The sequence below is a fragment of the Moschus berezovskii genome, chromosome X (assembly GCF_049115385.1).
Source record: "Moschus berezovskii isolate FMDL1 chromosome X, NW_MosBer_1.0, whole genome shotgun sequence".
Lineage (NCBI taxonomy): Eukaryota > Metazoa > Chordata > Mammalia > Artiodactyla > Moschidae > Moschus > Moschus berezovskii.
Window position 1 is genome coordinate 79,079,378 of NC_142488.1, and position 20,670 is coordinate 79,100,047.

Consider the following 20,670-nt stretch of genomic DNA (forward strand, 5'->3'; position numbering starts at 1 on the left):
CACATAACAAGAAAAATAAAACTTCTGTAAAATAATGTGAATGAGTTCAACTTAAAGGGAAGCCAAAGAGAGCAGCGAGCGGAGCACCAAGCGGAGCGGAACGTGCCCTCGGTTTCGCTCAGCAAAGAGAGAAGCCAGAAAGCGGCGCGTTTTTCCCAGTAGCGGGTCCCTCACGCGAGGGTGCAGCCAGCACGATTTCTGCCGCCTGCTTGGCGCGGCGAACAGTAACTTCGTAAGCTTACCTCTATCTCGCCCCCGCCGTTCTTTCCCGGTTCCCCGTCAGCCTGGAGGGACCGCCCCCGAAGCGGTGGGGGATGTGGGGTGCAAGGAGTGGGGACCAGAGGGGGGTACCCATCAGTTGGTGCTGCGCCATCCCCTCCCAGCAGGCGGCCAGGGCACTGGTTCACTTCTCTACCCCGCCCGCCTCCCACTCGCTCACCCCCCTTCCTTCCCCCTTCTCCCCCTCTATCGAGTCCCTCCCCCTTTCCATTGAAAAGGGCTGGCTCGGCCCTGGCTCCTTGCAGTCGGCGAACTGTCAGGGCGGGAGGAGCCGTGTGCTTGAGCTGCACGCAGCGACCCGCGCGGCAAAGCGGAAAGCCAGCTGAAAGAGAGTGCGTAGAGTGGCAGCGGCAGCGGCGTCACAGACAGCCCAGGCAACCCGGGCGGCCCAAACAGCCTAAAAGGAAGCCTTTGCGACTCCAACTGCTCCGCGGACTGCGAGCTGTGGCGGCAGAGCCCCGCTACAGCAATCGCAGTCTCCGTGGAGCGAGCAGAAGCTTTTTCTCTTTTTTACCTACCACCTCATTTCTACTCTAGTTGTGTGGACAACAAGGTAAGTATCCGGTCGGGGGCCAGAATAGAGTGCGGCGTGTGAAGCTGAGTCCCGCACTTAGTGCGCGGAGCTTTTCAGCTGTCTGCTCTCAGGGTCTTGATTACGACCACAGAATGGTTTTAGGAACGCTTCCCGTGTCCTCCCTTCCCCCTTCCCCCATCTCTTCCCTGGAGATAAGAGCAAACCCCGGAGGTGAGCGCAGCTAGAATCTCTTTTTGGCATAGCCACCAGTCGGCTTGCCTTGGTTACTTTGAGAAAAACACTTGTCAGAGAAGTGTCCGCGCGTGAATTTCCCCCATATTGGCCGTGCAAAAAGGTCTTTCGCTTTCGCAGATACAGCTTCAGCGAAGCTGAGACAAACTCTTAAGACTGGGGCATGGGTTGAGAAAAGATCACACTCCGGATTCTCGGGTTAGCCAGAAGGAGCGGTCTGAACCGAGCGGGAAAGCCTGGAGCCCGCTTCGGATTTCTCGAGTGGCCTGGCACCGCTGCGCTCCCATCTCTGGGGGCTCTAGGTCTGGATCCTTGCCAGGTTGGCCCTAATCCTTGGGGACCCGACCCTTGGCGCAGAGAGGAGATCGCAGCGCGCTACGGAGCGCTCAGGGTCTCCCATTGCTCAGCCAGCACCTGCTGGATGTGGAGATGGTAGGTGTGGAAAAAAATTCTGCCTAGCTTTTGTTTTTTTTTTTTAAAGGAACGTCTTACAGTCTCGTAGCCGAAAAACGGCATCATTTTCTCATTTAAAAAAAAAAAAAAGACTTTTTCTAGGAGCTTAGCCAAATATAAAGGGACTGCTTTTTCTCCAAAATAAATGACTTTTCAGCCCTTAGTCAAAACCCGCTTAGCTATCCCATAAATGAATGACGTTGACTAAGATAAGACGGAGAAACAGTTTATGTGTCCAAAAAGGAATTAATTTTTAAAGCGCATAGCCATAAAACAGCCCCTTTTCGCGAAAATGAATGCCTCTTAAGAGAGTCATCAGAACAGATGACTTTTTAAAAAGGCATAGCCGCAAATGAATCTTTTCTTTAGAGACTTAGGAGCGGAGCGGCAGTCTGCCCTCGATGGGAAACACGATTTGAAAGTGCGCTCTTAGCCTCAAATTGACATCCTCCCCTTGGAAAAAATAAAGGGGGGAGGTGCCACTTTTGAAGAGTGTATAGCTCCAGCCACTTCCTTTCCTCCCCTAGGAAAGACTTATAGAGCTCAACTGCAAATGGCCTCTTCCGCGCTTCACAGCTTTGGCCGCCTTTGGGGTGAGGGGCGCAGGAGCGCGCGTGTTGAGTGCGTGTGCCCGCGCGTCTGAGGGCTTGCCTTGGAGTCTCCGAGCGGGGTACCATTTGTTGGCTGGGGGCTGGGAATCGAAACTTGCGCCACTGCGGCACAAATGCACAAAGCAAAAGACTTGAGAGAAGAGGGGCGAGGACAAAAGAATAAATCAAATGAAACTGGGAGAACCAAACAAAAGCGAGTCCTTGCGTGGAAATATCTTCAGGTTGGGATTAAACCTCACATAGGAACCGTTTCTGTGCGAAGGAAAGTGTGTAGAAGAAAGTCTTTAAACGTCGGGATAGACGGTGAGGGGGGCAGGAAATAATGGGAGGGGGCGATGGTGTTGGGGGAGCTGCTTTGTTTCTCTTAGCGCCGCAACAAGGAAACAACCTGAGGAGTGTGCCGAGAATACTGAACAGTGTGCAAAACACCGGACAAGGTAGCGTCGCTTTAGACTAAAGCGACTCCCTCCCGTCCCATAAAAGGTTAAAACAGGTGTGACTTAAAAAAAAAAAAAAAGAAAGAAAGAAAGGTACTTCCGGGCACCTTCTGTACTTGGTGAAGATTAATCCCACTCTCAGTCTTGTTTCAAACAATCACGGCAGGAAAGCTCAGCCTCAGAGCTGACCTTTCGTTGAGGGGCGGGGGGACATTTGAAAGCAAGTCGAAGTGATAGTATTTGTACATATTTCCCTCTTTCTTGCCTTTGTCTGGTTCATCAGAGGAAAGCGCGGACGGTGTGAGGGCGGTTCTGACGAATGATCCCAGAGATGGACGCGCTAAGGTCTAAAGATACCTTCCTCCCTCCGCTAAATTAAGAATTGCCGCGCTCAGCTCACGCGGGCTGAATCTGGCCGCCAACGCGCTGCGCCTGCCAAGCGGCGAGGGAGCGCCTAGACCAGCGAGGCCCGAGAACCTTGTTCTCCAGTCGCCTTGGCACGGGCAGCCCCTCCTTCTGGCAATGATGTCAGCCCCAGAGCGGTTCAGCGGGCCGAGAGGAGGTTGAGCGGCCGGTCCCGGCCGGGAGCGCGAGCGGCCCAGCCCCGCGCGCTCCCTGTGCGCAGCCGCGCTCGCTTCTCTCGGCCTCCCTCCCGCGCTCTCGCTCTCGGCCCCTCCTTCCCGCTCCCTTGCTCCCCAGAGGCGTGCCGAGGCGCCGAGGGCTGCGGAGGAGGGGTTTACTGCAGCCTGGGCCAGAGCAGGTTTTGAACCCCGGAATCTAATACAGATTCAGGGTCTTTCTGCATTCCTTCCCTCCGTTTCCCTGTTCCCCCACGACCCCCACCCAACGACCCCGCTCCTTTTCAGCTTGAACCTTCACTATTCACCGTGAATCCACTTACTTAGCTCCGTTCTGAAGATAAAGTTTTAAAGATGAAATAATAACAGTTACCAGTATTAAATTTCCACTGTCATCTCTCCTCCCCGGGTGATGTGAAGACTGGCATCCTTACAATCTTGTGGCTCCTTGTCTTCAACAGAGCAAGCCCCCTAGAAGGCGAAGAGGGTCTTATTCCCAGTGAAATGGTGCGGTGGGGAAGGAGGGAGATCGGAGGCGGGCTTGAAATGTGTGGCGGGTCCCCTTTCAGTGAAAGAAGGGACTGGAGATTGGAAGTTGCGGAAAGGCTCTGAGGGCTGCTGCCGCAGGGGAGAGGCCACCGTCCTCTTTATTATAAGGCTGCGCAGTCACTTCCAGAGGCCGGAGCGCCAAATTGGGGACGTTCAGAAATGGGGTTTTACAAGACGGAAGCCCGCTACGCCTTCCTTTCTGAGTTTGCTCTTCTCCTTTTACGGAGCAAACCCCTGCTTCCCGGAATTGGAAGCTAATCATTTTTCCCTGATTGCGGACAATTCTTTCTTTTGCTCTGGGAGAAGGCTAAACAGCGCGACGTTGGAGAAGGCGGTACAGGGCAAGAAGGAGGGACGGAGGCAGGGTGTGTGGAGCCTCGGAACTGAGCTTCCTTTCCAAAGAAATTACCGTCAGAGGGGATCTCAATAAAAAGCTTACCTACTGACTGTATTTTGGTTTGGAGTTAGGTAGGGGATTTTGGGGAAAAGGGAGCAGAAGCAGAGGATTCTTCCGTTTTGTAAATCTAGGGTTTTGTATGTCAGCAAAAGCAGCAAAAAGTTCCTATGCGTTTGAAATACAGGAATGGAAAGAAAACTCAGACCAAGCATAAAAGTGAATTCATTTTCTAGGGTTCAATAATTTGCTTAGGGTTGGAAGGAGTCCCCCTTTAAAAAAAATCACCTGAATGCGATTATGACGGATGTCCAAGTAGTGTCGGGTTTTGGCAGCTGGGAGTCCTGGCGGAAGAAATTGCTGTTTACACGTTATTTCTTCTCTTGGTATTCAAACCTTCATGTTCTTTGCAAGATAGAAATTCCTGATAGAGAGCTTCCAGACTGCTGGTAGCAGGGAGAAATCTGGTAAGGGATTTAGAAAGCAGAAAATTTTCCTTTTCTCTGTGCAAACAGTCCATCCATAATAGCCTTTAGCCAGGATTTATAAGGTTCTCGGGGAAGGGAGGGAAAGCTCCCAGACAAGGAGACTTTAAAGAAGCCACTGGCTTTAAACTAAATTGACAAAATATGTGTGGCTGACACATTTTCTATTAGGGGGAAGGGGAACTATTCAGGGGATGAAATTTTGAAATCTAATTTTCTCCAATAATCTTGTTTCACATATTTTAAAGGAGGTGTAATACGTTTAATTATTAACCAAAGAATATGCAAACCTACTGTGCTAGACAATGTGGTAGGCTCCAGTAATACAAAAGAGCTTGTGGAAAGGTATCTGGGGCCTCTGCAAGCCTGGAGACTGACAAATTCATAATACAATGTGATTAATGCTCTAATTGAACATAATGGAGGGACGAATTAATTTTTGCTAAGAGGTTGAGAAAAGATTCATAAAGAAGATGTCTATCTGGCTTTGAAAAATAGGCATTCCTAAGCAGTGACTAGTCAAGAAGTGGACCTGAAAGAACCTGATACAGGCTAAGTAAGGTGGTGGTGGTGGTGGGGTTGATGTCCCACTGTGGAGTTAGCAGCTGTGTGTGTATTTTGTAGGCATAGGCCACTTTGAAGATTTTTAAAGTATGTATGTTAACAACAAAACAGGGTGAAAAAAATGGGCAGTAGGTGGCACACAATAGAAATATTTTTCTTGTTTTTAAATGTCTTTAAATGTGTATTTGAGTAAACTAAGGTATTGGAATAGAAAGTGAAGGTAAATAAGTTAAGAAGATACTGTCACATCCGGAAAAGAGGACAAATTTTGAAGAGGGCCTAAACGCACACACCACACAAGGTAAATCAGTAGAACTAAGAAATAAATGAATGCTATTTGCTGAAAGAGAATTTCTCTTTAGTCCTAATCATCTCTATAGTTTTATCTTTAGGGTCATCTCACCATCCCCACCAAGCCTTCCAAATTCCCCATCTTCTACCATCAGAGTAAACTCTTTCAGCAACTTGCAAGCACATTTATAAAGCCCACTGTACTCCATTTTCCACACACCTCCTTGCATCATCTCCGTGTCCCGTATCATTTCTCCCACCCTTACTAGCTTCAGCTGTTTCTCTGTCAACCATTCAGTTCAGTTCAGTTCAGTCACTCAGTCATGTCCGACTCTTTGCGACCCCATGTACTGCAGTACGCAAGGCCTCCCTGTCCATCAACTCCTGGAGTCCACCCAAACCCATGTCCATTGTGTCGGTGATGCCATCCAACCATCTCATCCTCTGTTGTCCCCTTCTCCTGCTGCCCTCAATCTTTCCCAGCATCAGGGTCTTTTCAAATGAGCAAGCTCTCCGCATCAGGTGGTCAAAGTATTGGAGTTTCAGCTTCAGCATCAGTCTTTCCAATGAATATTCAGCACTGATTTCCTTTAGGATGGACTGGTTGGATCTCCTTGCAGTCCAAGGGACTCTCAAGAGTCTTCTCAAGCACCACAGTTCAAAAGCATCGATTCCTTGGTGCTCAGCTTTCTTTATAGTCCAACTCTCACATCCATACATGACCACTGGAAAAATCATAGCCTTGACTAGACGGACCTTTGTTGGCAAAGTAATGTCTCTGTTTTTCAATATGCTGTCTAGGTTGGTCATAACTTTCCTTCCAAGAAGTAAGCGTCTTTTAATTTCATGGCTGCAATCACCGTATACAGTGATTTTGGAGTCCAGAAAAATAAAGTCAGTCGCTGTTTCCATTGTTTCCCCATCTATTTGCCATGAAGTGATGGGACCGGATGCCATGATCTTAGTTTTCAGAATATTGAGCTTTAAGCCAACTTTTTCACTCTCCTCTTTCACTTTCATCAAGAGGCTCTTTAGTCTTCTTCACTTTCTGCCATAAGAGTGGTGCCATCTGCATATCTGAGGTTATCGATATTCTCTCAGTAATCTTGATTCCAGCTTGTACTTCCTCCAGCCCAGCGTTTCTCATGATGTATTCTGCATATAAGTTAAATAAGCAGGGTGACAATATACAGTCTTGATGTACTCCTTTTCCTATTTGGAACTAGTCTGTTGTTCCATGTCCAGTTCTAACTGTTGCTTCGTGACCTGCATACAGGTTTCTCAAGAGGCAGGTCAGGTGGTCTGGTATTCTCGTCACTTTCAGAATTTTCCACAGGTTATTGTGATCCACACAATAAACTATCAACCATCATATATTTATATAGCATTTATATTAGAATTCCTTAATCTTGGCTTTTTCCTCCTCTTAGGCACTAATACACACCTCTATCTCTATTCTTTTTCCTTCTGTCAGTCTTCCTTCGCTGCTTTTTCACTTCATTACCTATCTTCTTCCTTCCCATTAGCCACCTTGGACTCTCTTTCCCTTCATTGACCTCAAAGATAGTTCTTTTTAAAAAACGAACCAAAGAACTTCTACTTTAGATTTATCAAATTTTCCTCACCCAGATTTTTTGCTGTCTGTGTGTATCTTTTCCTGTTTTATTTCAAACAAGATTTATAGTAGAATTCCTTGTATTTCCTATATATATATATGTATTTTTATTATGCTTGCAAATATCTGTTTTCCTTTGGTTACAACAAGGGACTTAAACATTGTACTTTGGAGAGTAATTCCAACTTTTCTGAATTTCTCACCACACACTCTGAAACTGTTTCTCTGCATCCCATTCTTTCTGGTGTGTCCTCTTCGAATGGGTCATTCTATTTATATTTTCAGTGAAAGTTTTTTCTGTGTTATTCCTCCTCCTTTTTGCTTTGTGGAATTGTCACAGTGGCTCGAATTTAAGTATTTTGAGAGGCCATCCTCCTCAGACAGGTTTTCCTCAACAACAGGTTTGCCTCTTCAGAGGCAAAGGAACACTTGCTTTTTAAGCGTTAGTAGAAAGATATTTGTGTGTGTGTGTGTGGGAAATGGGCAATTCTCAAATTGTCCATACTTCTCCATGTACTGAGGTTGGCTCAGCATCATTGGGAATTGGGGATTGAAGAAAGAGTATGCCATAAAAATAGATGACACATTCTTCTATCAATGGCATGTGTAAATTTTACCTTTGGGAAAAATAAAATGTATAATTACATTTAATTAGATTGACTTTATAACATTTCAAATTATCTGTCATTTTCTGAGCAGAGTTCTAATATTGGAAGATGACATTGATCATTCAGTATCTAGAATGAAGATGCCTTGATATTCCAGACTGGCTTGCATTGTTTTAAGTTAATCTAATGGTGTTTGAAAAGGTGTTATTTTTCAATAGAAGTTCATTTTGAAATGTAGTCATCTTTTGTTAAGAAAAAATATCAAATGACCTGTCTGCCAAGGTCCCTCAGATTTATGCTCTATACAACATTAATTGTAAAGCACAGGTTTATCACATGGAGAAAGCTATGTTAGGGTGAAAAGTGTCTTGAAATTTGGTTATATCTGTAGAAAGATTGCATTCTCAATATCAAACAGTGAAAATAAATTGAATAAAGAGTCTTTTTTCAATTACAGTTTTTGAATTAGAAGAGTGACTTGGCAGAAATCATAAATGCTTCTATTACCTTTTGCAGTTTAAACACCCTCAACTGATCAAGGATTTAAACTGCCCTTTTAATTTTCTTTAATGTGTTAAGCATAAAATCAGTATAATAAATTTTGAAACTTAAAGTGAAGATAGCTATAGTTGTCATTTTCAGCCCAGATCTGAAAGAATGGTTTTTCCCACCTAATCTGCTCATCTTGAATACCTACATTTGGAAAAACTACTCCCAAATTTTCTTCCTCCAATAAGGGGAAAGAGGAAGAAGAGAATAAAATCTGGGAGAGGATTTTTTTCTCTTCTATAAAGTTATTTTATTAATCTAACCTATCTTCTAGCATGGTAATAAAACTAATTTCCTGATGGATTCGAATTAAACTAGATGAAAATTCATTTCTTTTAAAGTTTTCAATTGTTTAGAATGCAAATTGAGATATTAGTGATTTTTATAATTCATTTATTTTCATCAAATGAAATGTAAACAAAACATTAAAATTTCAGGTACCTTTTTGTTTCAATTCATTCCCCTGATTTAATTTATACAGTATTTTATATATTTTAAAAGTATATCATTTTAGTCTCATAAAAATCTTTTAAGTAGAAAAAACATGATTGTACCTATTTTTTTCAATGGGGAAACTGAAGTTCAGACAAATGAAATCTTATCTAAGGCTTTCCAGGTAGCAAGAGGGGAAGTTTATATAGGACTTTTGGTTTCCAAGCAAGGGCTTTTGCCAACACCCTGCCTTGCCACTCATTTCTTCAAAGTTTCCTCAAAGTTCTGAATGTTGAATAAAAAAAGACAGAAACAAAAAAAAATGCTTCTTTGGTTAAAAAATTAAAATTTCAAAGTATATTTGAATATATCTAAATAAGTCTGTTAATTAACTGTCTACTTGTGTCATATTCTCCTCCTCTTTTAAGTCTTTATGCACTAACACTGTAAAAACTATATAAGGTAGTAAGACTATTGAAATTTAACAGTACATGTTCATATATGCTCATATACTTTCTCTATTTTATTTATCACAGTAATTCAAATTATGACCCATCAAAATGACACTTTATAAAGTTTAAGCTTACCTAATGTTGCAAATATTTAGTGTTTTTGCCTAATTCATTTTTCTTGAAAGACATTTCTATTTTATATATGATTTGTTTTAGAGACTGACAGTGATTTGTAAATACTGACTTTGTTCTGATACGCCATCTTTGAAGCAAAATATATTTAGGAATCAATTGTGTGTAGGTTTATATCATTTTAACTGAAGGACATTAAGCTCCTGATGTGCAAACCATTTTCTGTTGCCTTCAGGATTATGAACTCCTTCATCCTGCGATTTTTGGTATAGGAAATGAGAGCAAAAGGTTTATTTAAATTGTGTGAACACAATATGTTTTATAATTGATATTTTGTTGGTATCCAGAGAGTGATCTTGGGCAAATAACTTCATCTCCCTGGAATGCAGTTTCCCAAAAGTAACTTGGAGAAATTTTGCATTATTTCAAGGCCCTTTCCAATGAAGGAAAAAATGTATATGATGTTTTACAGAAAGCTTTACCATATATTCCTTCCTTATCATGTGACTCTACAGGTATTTCCAGTTTCAATACCTGGATTCATTAGCCCTCAATATCTAAAAACCTATTGCTTGTTTAGCACTGCAAATTTTAAATGCAGTGGTTGGACTGAGTTAAGAAAGGGAGTTCTTAAAGAAGTTTAAGGCAGTATCTGCTTTGAGATATTTATATTCTGATTGGGCAGAGTAAGCACCACCAACAAAAATGTAACATATAGTCATGTTAAATTTAACAAATATTGAGTGTCAGGTGATACATTTCAGTATGCCAAGAATGGTCCAGGTTTCGTAAACTCTGAAAGTGGAAGGGGCCAGAAAGATCATTTAATCCAACTCCTTAATTTCACAGACAAGAAAACTATGGCTCAGAACAGTAAAATGAGTGTAACAGGAGCTCATATGAGGTTATTAGGCGATAACATTCTTTAGTTTACTCTGCAACCTTGTCTGTTCCCTCCTTTTCTCAAATGCCATAGTAGTTTTGTACCTTATCAGAAAGTTAAAAATATCCAGGATTTGTTTGTTTATTTCTTTGGCTTTATTAAGCTGGACAATTTCCAAATCTGACTTATGTCTTATGTTTCTATGTCTAGAAAATTGTATATTTTCTACACTTTTTTTGAACTTAGATTATTAAAAGCACCTCTGTTGTGCATATTATGTAATAAAACATGCAAAATGTAATCTTGACATGAAGGCAAAGTGAATAAAGTATCTATGCATTAAATTGTATAAATATTTTAATTGTTTTAAAATTACTTGAAAAGCCCATTTACTTAAATAGCAAGATATATACATACCCCAAAGAATGGTTTTGTTTTATAAATGCATATATACCTAAGGACTTAAATGTACATTTTCCTGAATGTTTAAATATAATTTGGGAAAATTTGTAAGTGAATTTTCTAAACTTTGGTCTGTTGCATGATCTTGCAGCTCATGTCAGGGTTGTGTGTAAGGGAGTTTTGTAGAAACTTGGCCTCTGTTCACCAGTGCCAAATAGAAACATGGAGACAGAGTTTTCAGTGAAGTAGAAAAGAGCAGCTTTTATTGCTTTGCCAGGCAAAGGATGCCACAGTGGGCTAATGCCCTGAAGACCATGTGACTCACCCTGGAGGGAGTAGGGAGGAGTTTTATAGTGTTCAAGGAGCAGGGCATGATCAGCTGGTGGACAGTTCTTGGAATGATTTGCATCAAAGTGAGGTTTCAAGCATCATCAGCTTTCTGGTTTCAGCCAGTTTGGAGTCCATGTGCTTGTGATCAGCAGTTTTCATCTGGGTGGTTTTGGTAGGAGGTCTGCTTCCTGTGAAAACAACTTAGAAATGTGTGTCAGGCCTTTATCTGTATCTTTCAGGGAACTGGTTGTTAGGTGATTCTGTTATGTGGAAGAATTATAGTCTAAATTGTTACCAGTTCCTTAGCCCAACAGGTACTCTTTGTTTCTATATCTTCACATTTCACAGTTATTAACTCTTGAGACAGCATTTTACTTCAAAAGACAAGGATGCAGGGGTTTGTACATGGTTTCGGGAGTAAGGGTCAGGCAAAGTTCAGGCCGGAGTATGGGTCAGGCAGGAGTATGAGTCAGGCAGAATGTGCTAAACAAAGCTTACTTTTCTCCGCTGAATAACCTTACACTGCTTTATTTTACTTTGTGGCAGAGGGGAAGAAAGGGGAGAGGGGAAATCAAGTAGAGAACACTCTCAGAGTGTTAGGTGACAGGACCTGGTTTTCAGTTTAGTGTGAAATATGCAACCTTTTTGAAAATGCCTAGGCTGGGTTTTCTCTCACTTCTCATATTTTGTATTTGGAATACCTTAACTGTTATTTGATACTTGTTTGCTAGTTTTACTAGGATCAAAAATCTTCAAAACAAATGTGGGAATACATGAAATTTTTTTTAAAGAGATTTAAGAATGGACAATAAAAACATGCAAAAACACACAAATGGAATAAAACTTTTACAGAGAGTTTGCTTTATGGTTATCAGGCAGAATTTCCATTGTTCTTTCTGCTTCAGTTCAGTTCAGTTCGGTCGCTAAGTCCTGTCCGACTCTTTGCGAGCACATGAATCACAGCACGCCAGGCCTCCCTGTCCATCACCAACTCCCGGAGTTCACTCAAACTCATGTCCATCGAGTCGGTGATGCCATCCAGCCGTCTCATTCTCTGTCGTACCCGTCTCCTCCCACCCCCAATCCTTCCTAGCATCAGACTCTTTCCCAGTGAGTCAACTCAATGCATGAGGTAGCCAAAGTATTGGAGTTTCAGCTTTAGCATCAGTCCTTCCAATGAACACCCAGGATTGATCTCCTCTAGAATGGACTGGTTGGATCTCCTTGCAGTCCAAGGGACTCTCAAGTGTCTTCTCCATCACCACAGTTCAAAAGCATCAATTCTTCGGCGATCAGCTTTCTTCACAGTCCAAATCTCACATCCATACATGACCACGGGAAAAACCATAGCCTTGACAAGACGAACCTTGGTTGTCTCTGCTTTTTAATATGCTGTCTAAGTTGGTCATAACTTTCCTTCCAAGGAGTAAGCGTCTTTTAATTTCCTGGCTGCAATTAGCATCCGCAGTGATTTTGGAGCCCAAAAAAATAAAGTCTGACACTGTTTCCACTGTTTCCCCATCTATTTCCCATGAAGTGATGGGACCAGATGCCATGATCTTTGTTTTCTGAATGTTGAGCTTCAAGCCAACATTTTCACTCTCCTCTTTCACTTTCAACAAGAGGCTTATGTATTCCTCTTCAATTTCTGCCATAAGGATGGTGTCATCTGCATATCTGAGGTTGTTGATATTTCTTCCAGGAATCTTGATTGAGCTTGAGCTTCTTCGAGCCCAGTGTTCCTCATGATGTACTCTGCACATAAGTTAAATAAGCAGGGTGACAATATACAACCTTGACGTACTCCTTTTCCTATCTGGAACCAGTCTATTGTTCCATGTACAGTTCTAACTGTTGCTTCCTGACCTGCATACAGGTTTCTCAAGAGGCAGGTCAGGTGGTCTGGTATTTCGATCTCTCTCAAAATGTTCCACAGTTTATTGTGATCCACACAGTCAAAGGCTTTGGCATAGTCAATGAAGCAGAAATAGATGTTTTACTGGAACTCTTTTGCTTTCTCCATGATCCAGCGGATGTTGGCAATTTGATCTCTGGTGCCTCTGCCTTTTCTAAAACCTGCTTGAATATCTGGAAGTTCACGGTTCACATATTGCTGAAGCCTGGCTTGGAGAATTTTGAGCATGACCTTACTAGCATGTGAGATGAGTGCAATTGTGCGGTAGTTTGAGCATTCTTTGGCATTCCCTTTCTTTGGGATTAGAATGAAGACTGACTTTTTCCATTCCTGTGGGCACTGCTGAGTTTTCCAAATCTGATGGCATATTGAGTGCAGCACTTTCACAGCATCATTTTTCAGGATTTGAAATAGCTCAATTGGAATTCCATCACCTCCACTAGCTTTGTTCATAGTGATGCTCTCTAAGGCCCACTTGACTTCACATTCCAACATGTCTGGCTCCAGGTGAGTGATCACGCCATCGTGATTATCTTCTTTGTGAAGCTCTGTTTTGTACAGTTCTTCTGTGTATTCTTGCCACCTCTTCTTAATATCTTCTGCTTCTGTTAGGTCCATACCATCCCTGTCCTTTATCGAGCCCATCTTTGCATGAAATGTTCCCTTGATATCTCTAATTTTCTTGAAAAGATCTCTTGTTTTTCCTATTCTGTTGTTTTCCTCTAATTCTTTGCATTGATCGCTGAGGAAGGCTTTCTTATCTCTCCTTGCTATTCTTTGGAACTCTGCATTCAGATGCTTATATCTTTTCTTTTCTCCTTTGCTTTTCGCTTCTCTTCTTTTCACAGCTATTTGTAAGGCCTCCTCAGACAGCCATTTTGCTTTTTTGCATTTCTTTTCCATGGGGATAGTCTTGGTCTCTGTCTCCTGTACAATGTCACAAACCTCCATCCAGAGTTCATCAGGCACTCTATCTATCAGATCTAGTCCCTTAAATCTATTTCTTGCTTTCACTGTATAATTATAAAGGATTTGATTTAGGTCATATGTGAATGGTCTAGTGGTTTTCCCTACTTTCTTCAATTTAAGTCTGAATTTTTGGCCTTGGAGCATGAAACGAAGCAAGGCAAAGGCTAATAGAGTTTTGCCAAGCGAATGCACTGGTCATAGCAAACACCCTCTTTCTGCTTACACCAGGAAAAAAATCGCTCAGTTTAAGACTGACATTTTAGCCTTCAGTCAGGCTCCACATTTCTTACATCAAATTTGTCCTGCAAATTTTCTTAGCCCATGTACTTAGTTTTAACATTCATGAGATAAAACAGTTACAATATATGCTTTCCATTTTATAAAGTGAATGAGTGCAAAGAAGGATTATTTGAGGAAGGGAGTTGGAATACATTAAATATCACATGGCTTCTAAATGCCTTCAAATTTCATACAAGAGTAAACAGTTATGGGAATACAAAGTGAAAGTCACTCAGTCGTGTCTGACTCTTTGTGACTCCATGGACTATACAGTCCATGGAATTCTCCAGGCCAGAATACCAGAGTGGATATTTGTTCCCTTTTCCAGGGGATCTTCCCAAACCAGGGATCGAACCCAGGTCTCCCGCAATGCGGGCAGATTCTTTACCAGCTGAGCCACCTGGGAAGCCCATGGGAATATAAGGCCAATGCTATATATATATATATATATATATATATATATATATATATATATATATATAATAGTGCAGCTATAATAGAAGCTAAGCACTTGAGCAAGAAATAGAGCTTCTAATCAGTCACCATCACTGGTGATGATTTATTTCAAACTCCAGTTTCTAAGAAGTTAAGTTCTATTCCTGTGCTTTTCAAATTTTAATGAACATCTCTTTCATCTGGCTGCTGCTGCTGCTAATTCACTTCAGTCGTGTCCGAATCTGTGTGTCCCCATAGACGGAAGCCCACCAGGCTCCCCCGTCCCTGGGATTCTCCAGGCAAGAACACTGGATTGGGTTGCCATTTCCTTCTCCAATGTGTGAAAGTGAAAAGTGAAAGTGAAGTCACTCAGTCGTGTCCGACGCTTAGCAATCCCAGGGACTGTAGCCTAACAGGCTCCTCCATCCATGGGATTTTCTAGGAAAGAGTACTTGAGTGGCTTGCCATTGCCTTCTTGGAACCCTGTTAAAAATGCAGATTCTGATTCTGTAGATTGTGGCTGGGGCCTGAAATTCTGAGTTTCTAACAAGTTCCTTAGAAATGTAGGATGCCGTTTCCTGTCAAACCACATTGAAAATGAAGGGTTAAATTTTAGTCTGGTAAACAAGCATGAAAAAAATGAAGTAAGCAAAAGTTTTCAGATTTATTTAAAAGATTCCATTTAGCTATTTTGCAAAGAATGGAATATATAAAAATTAAAAATGATATATGCTTATTATACCTGGATATTAAAATTGATCTTAATCTTTGATGTAGCTAGATCAGGTGAAATTATAGTTCAGAATAAAAGTTGCTTGCTCATTATATTGTCAAATCTATTTATGAGGACTACATACATACAGTTGTACTTTTTAAAAAAGAAAACCATTGACCACACAGTGTCAATAGCTTGCTAATATTTTAAGTTATTTTTGAAAAAGATACAAACATTCTGAATTTAATATGGTATAGATCCTTGAAGATATTAATTTGTGACATATTGAAAATTAACATAGCAGTTAATTATTCAAATATCAGAATAAAATGGGGCTTCCGAAGTGATGCTAGTGGTAAAGAACCTGCATGCTAGAGAAGTGAATTTGATTCCTGGGTTGGGAAGATCCCCTGGAGGAGGGCATGACAACCTCCTCCAGTATTCTTGCCTGGAGAATTCCAAGGATAGAGGAGCCTGGTGGGCTACAGACCATGGGATTGTAAAGTCAGCCACGACTGAAGCGACTTAGCACATGTGCCTGCACGCAGGGTACAATGATTATTTAAATTTTAATTTACCTAAGTTGAAAACATTATTTTTAGTTTATTTTTGTGTCTGACATTTTTCAAGGTAACAACAACAACAACAAAAGAGACTTGGTAAAGATTATTTTATATTTGCTACCCCCTAAAATTCCACTCAAAGCCCATGGTGCTGCTTTCTTCACACCTAGATTTTTATCATAGATTGCAGCAGAATAGCCATTTAATCCAAGAGAACTTTTCATTCATAATCTATTTAAGAAATTTTCGAGTTCCATTTCTTTATGTGCAGTACATCTTGGTATGGAACCAGTGTCAAATGTAACAATTTTGAAAACAGCTATTGAGATAAGTCAAGTTGTGAGTGTTTAGACTGTGTTAGGCACAACTGTAGTTCTGGCAGGGTGAGGGAAACAACTGGAAAAATTGTCACTCCATGCCTTAATTGTGGCATTGGGATTCAGCAGCTACCGCCTTCCCAATGAAACTGTATTAGTCTCTGCTAAGCTTTGATACTTTAATAGCAACAGCAAAGCTTGTTTGGTGCAACTTCATGACCCCAGTGAACTAAAGGGCCAACTGGACTAAAATGCTTCTTGTAAATGCTAAATGAACTTGGGTGTCTGTCAAAATTGCCTTGGATTTCATTACTCTTATTTAATAATGTTAACCATAGACAGTTTCCATGTGCCTGAGGAAGCATGTATAGAAAGCAAAATATCATATATTTTTCTTTTTAAAGAGGAAACTCCAAAGTACACGAAGAGGAAAAGAAATACAAACAATAGGACAAAAAAAAAAAATAAGAAAACATTAAAAATAACAGACTTCTTCAAATTCTATTTTCAAAGGCTGGAGATGGAAACTATAGAAAGTAGAGATATTACTGTACTTTTATAAAAATATGCTGATCAAGACAAAATGAGGAAAAAATTGAGTTAATTTACAATGGCCCTAAGACTCAAAAATTATATAAAATTGACGCATGTAAAACAGCAAACTACTTTAGGATCATAACAACCAGAATAAAAATATCAGATAACTTCTTGGACTAATCTAACAAATATGAGAAACGCCAAAAATATTTTAAAAAAATTATGAATTAGAGTAATCAAATCCAGCTGTATAACTTTAGACCAGTTCTCCTTTTACATGTTTCAGAGGGAATATGGATACATCTTAATAGAATGAAATTATTTAAGTTAGAGGAAAATATTGTTTCACTGGAAAAAATTTTAATCATAAGTCGTATAATTTTAGTAAAGATTTAAAATAGGTGTCAGTGAAGATTAAACACAATCAGCCAGTAGATAATGTCATATCAGTTCAGTTTAGTCGATCAGTTGTGTCGGACTCTTTGCGTCCCCAGGAATCACAGCACGCCAGGCCTCCCTGTCCATCACCAACTATCAGAGTTCACTCAAACTCACGGCCATCAAGTCAGTGATGCCATCCAGCCATCTCATTCTCTGTTGTCCCCTTCTCCTCCTGCCCCCAATACATCCCAGCATCAGAGTCTTTTCCAGTGAGTCAACTCGTCGCCCCCTGATAGCTCAGTTGGTAAAGAATCCACCTGCAATGCAGGAGACCCCGGTTCGATTCCTGGGTTGGGAAGATCCCCTGGAGAAGGGAAAGGCTACCCACTCCAGTATTGTGGCTGGGAGAATTCCATGGACTGTATAATCCATGGGGTCGCAAAGAGTCGGACAAGCCTGAGTGACTTTCCCATCACATCACAACTCGTCGCATGAGATGGCCAAAGTATTGGAGTTTCAGCTTTAGCATCAGGCCTTGCAATGAACACGCAGGACTGATCTCCTTTAGAATGGACTGGTTGGATCTCCTTGCAGTCCAAGGGACTCTCAAGAGTCTTCTCCAGCACCACAGTTCAAAAGCATCAATTCTTCGGTGATTAGCTTTCTTCACAGTCCAACTCTTGCATCCATACATGACCACTGGAAAAACCATAGCCTTGACTTAGACGGACCTGTGTTGGCAAAGTAAGGTCTCTGCTTTTTATATGCTATCTAGGTTGGTCATAACTTTCCTTCCAAGGAGTAAGCGACTTTTAATTTCATGGCTGCAATCACCATCTGCAGTGGTTTTGGAGCCCCCAAAAATAAAGTCTGATGCTGTTTCCGCTGTTTCCCTATCTATTTCCCATGAAGTGATGGGACCAGATGTCATGATCTTAGTTTTCTGAATGTTGAGCTTTAAGCCAACTTTTTCACTCTCCTCTTTCACTTTCATCAAGAGGCTCTTTAGTTCCTCTTCACTTTCTGCCATAAGGGTGGTGTCATCTGCATATCTGAGGTTATTGATATTTCTCCTGGCAATCTTGATTCCAGCTTGTGCTTCTTCCAGCCCAGCATTCCTCATGATATACTCTGCATATAAGTTAAATAAGCTGTGAAAAGAAGAGAAGCGAAAAGCAAAGGATAAGAGGAAAGATATAAGCATCTGAGTGCAGAGTTCCAAAGAATAGCAAGGAGAGATAAGAAAGCCTTCCTCAGCAATCAATGCAAAGAATTAGAGGAAAACAACAGAATAGGAAAGACTAGAGATCTCTTCAAGAAAATTAGAGATACCAAAGGAACACATTTCAAGCAAAGATGGGCTCGATAAAGGACGGAAATGGTATGGACCTAACAGAAACAGAAGATATTAAGAAGAGGTGCCAAGAATAAGAATACATAGAAAAACTGTACAAAAAAGATCTTCACGACCAAGATAATCATGATGGTGTGATCACTCACCTAGAGCCAGACATCTTGGAATGTGAAGTCAAGTGGGCCTTAGAAAGCATCACTATGAACAAAGCTAGTGGAGATGATGGAATTCCAGTTGAGCTATTTCAAATTCTGAAAGATGATGCTGTGAAAGTGCTGCACTCAATATGCCAGCAAATTTGGAAAACTCAGCAGTGGCCACAGGACTGGAAAATGTCAGTTTTCATCCCAATCCCAAAGAAAGGCAATGCCAAAGAATGCTCAAACTACCACACAATTGCACTCATCTCACACGCTTGTAAAGTCATACTCAAAATTCTCCAAGCCAGGCTTCAGCAATACATGAACTATGAACTTCCAGATGTTCAAGCTGGTTTTAGAGAAGGTAGAGGAACAGGAGATCAAATTGCCAACATCCACTGGATTGTGGATAAAACAAGTGAGTTCCAGAAAAAAATCTATTTCTGCTTTATTGACTATGCCAAAGCCTTTGACTGTGTGGATCACAATAAACTGTTGAAAATTCTAAAAGAGATGTGAATACTAGACTACCTGACCTGCCTCTTGAGAAACCTGTATTCAGGTCAGGAAGCAACAGTTAGAACTGGACATGGAACAACAGACTGTTTCCAAATAGAAAAAGGAGTACTTTAAGGCTGTATATTGTCACCCTGCTTATTTAACTTAATGTGATATAATATATATTAAATGTTGAAGTACGTGTAATTGCTAATAATACAGAATTGCAAAAGTTAGTAACAGCATTAATAAGGAAATGGGTTGATTATATTCACTGGAAAAAAAAAAAATAGAATTCTAATTTAAGATGAGATTCCAGTATAGAGATTGACATCTCAAGGAAGTATCATCTTTCAAAAAAATAGAAGACATTCTGATAATATAATGTTTAATTTATTATATTTACTATTTCATTGATATCATACACTAATGATAGCAACTAAATCATTTAAGAACAAGCTTTTCTAGAAATTGAGACAAATGCGTTTATGGAAAAAACTAACTTACCAAAAAAAATAAAATAAAATACAAACCCAAAGTAGACTCATCATGAGTCTTTGCATTAAACCTAAAGAAATTACCTGAAATGACACCTCTTGGTAAATATGACAGGCACTAACACCAGATTTCTAAATATGTGACTAATTACATTATCATTTAAATTGTTTTCTTTGCACTTTAGTTTTTTACAAATTTTATCTCATCTGAATCTCACAACAGTCCTGTGAAATAGGTACTAACCATTTTGACATAGAAAGCCACTTAGATACGATTTCCCCCCCTTAATTTCACATGCCTATTGAATGTCAAAGACTGCACTAGATCCTTAGTCTTATGATCCCTGGAAAAATATTCATTCCGTCAGCCAGTGTATGTAATAAAATTGAGGGTTCAAATATGATTAAGGTTTTATATCAAAGGAACAATTGTTTATTATGTTTAATCTTTTAGGAGTCATGAATTTGTATTAGAATGTTGTTGTGAACACTCATTGAATTTTATTTGGCACAATTAGGATATCACTGGTTTTAGTAATTTCAAACATATAAGTATGCAATGACACAATTGTCATTGAGAGCTGGGAAATAAGGATGTGATCATATTGAACAAGAAAAAAGTACTTGGGACGGATAAATCCAATAAGGCTTTTTACAAAAAGAAATGAGTTTTGTTTACAATTTAAAATACACAAGAGCCAAGTTCCTAAGAGTTGTCTTTCTCTGTAAAAATAAAACTATTTGTAAGAATAGGTCTAGAGGGAGAGTATTTGGAAGGAAAAAAGGAAAATCTATTACTGACATGTGTTGGCTTAGACATAGAATGTTAAGTCATGAACTAAGGTGCATTGCTCTAAGTCCTGGCAATGCTTGAAACCTGGAACTTTGAGAGGTTTCAGGTTTCTCATTTTATTTGAATTACATTCAAGCATTTATTTATTTTGGTAATAGTAGTTAATCACGTGGAGTGAATAGTTTTACCAACTGGGAAATCACATTTTGTTTTCTCTTGGAAGAACTAGATTATTAGAAGGTATTACAAAATTATCTTTTGTTTTCAGAGAAGCAAACCCTGTTTAGTTACTTTAATGAATCTCATGAGATAATTAGTAGACTTAAAAGTGTAAATGATGACACATACTCTGCCAAAGTGCTACTAAATATAAAAGACAAACACTACCCTTATTGTAATGTTTCCTTAAAAATACAGTTCCTCGACATAAAATTGATATTTGTTGATGAATTTCTCCTGACAAAAGA

The 20,670-nt window shown here is 40.4% G+C and overlaps 1 protein-coding gene across 2 annotated transcripts in view; it reads left to right on the top strand.

Annotated features, from left to right (window-relative positions):
• Nucleotides 1-534: 534 nt before the first annotated feature.
• Nucleotides 535-20,670, top strand: part of PCDH11X (protocadherin 11 X-linked) — a 145,040-nt gene continuing 124,904 nt past the window's right edge. For both annotated transcript variants that reach the window (XM_088833771.1, XM_088833769.1), the window contains exon 1: nt 535-832. The gene's annotated coding sequence lies outside the window, so the exon portion shown is untranslated. The remainder of the gene's footprint in view (nt 833-20,670) is intronic.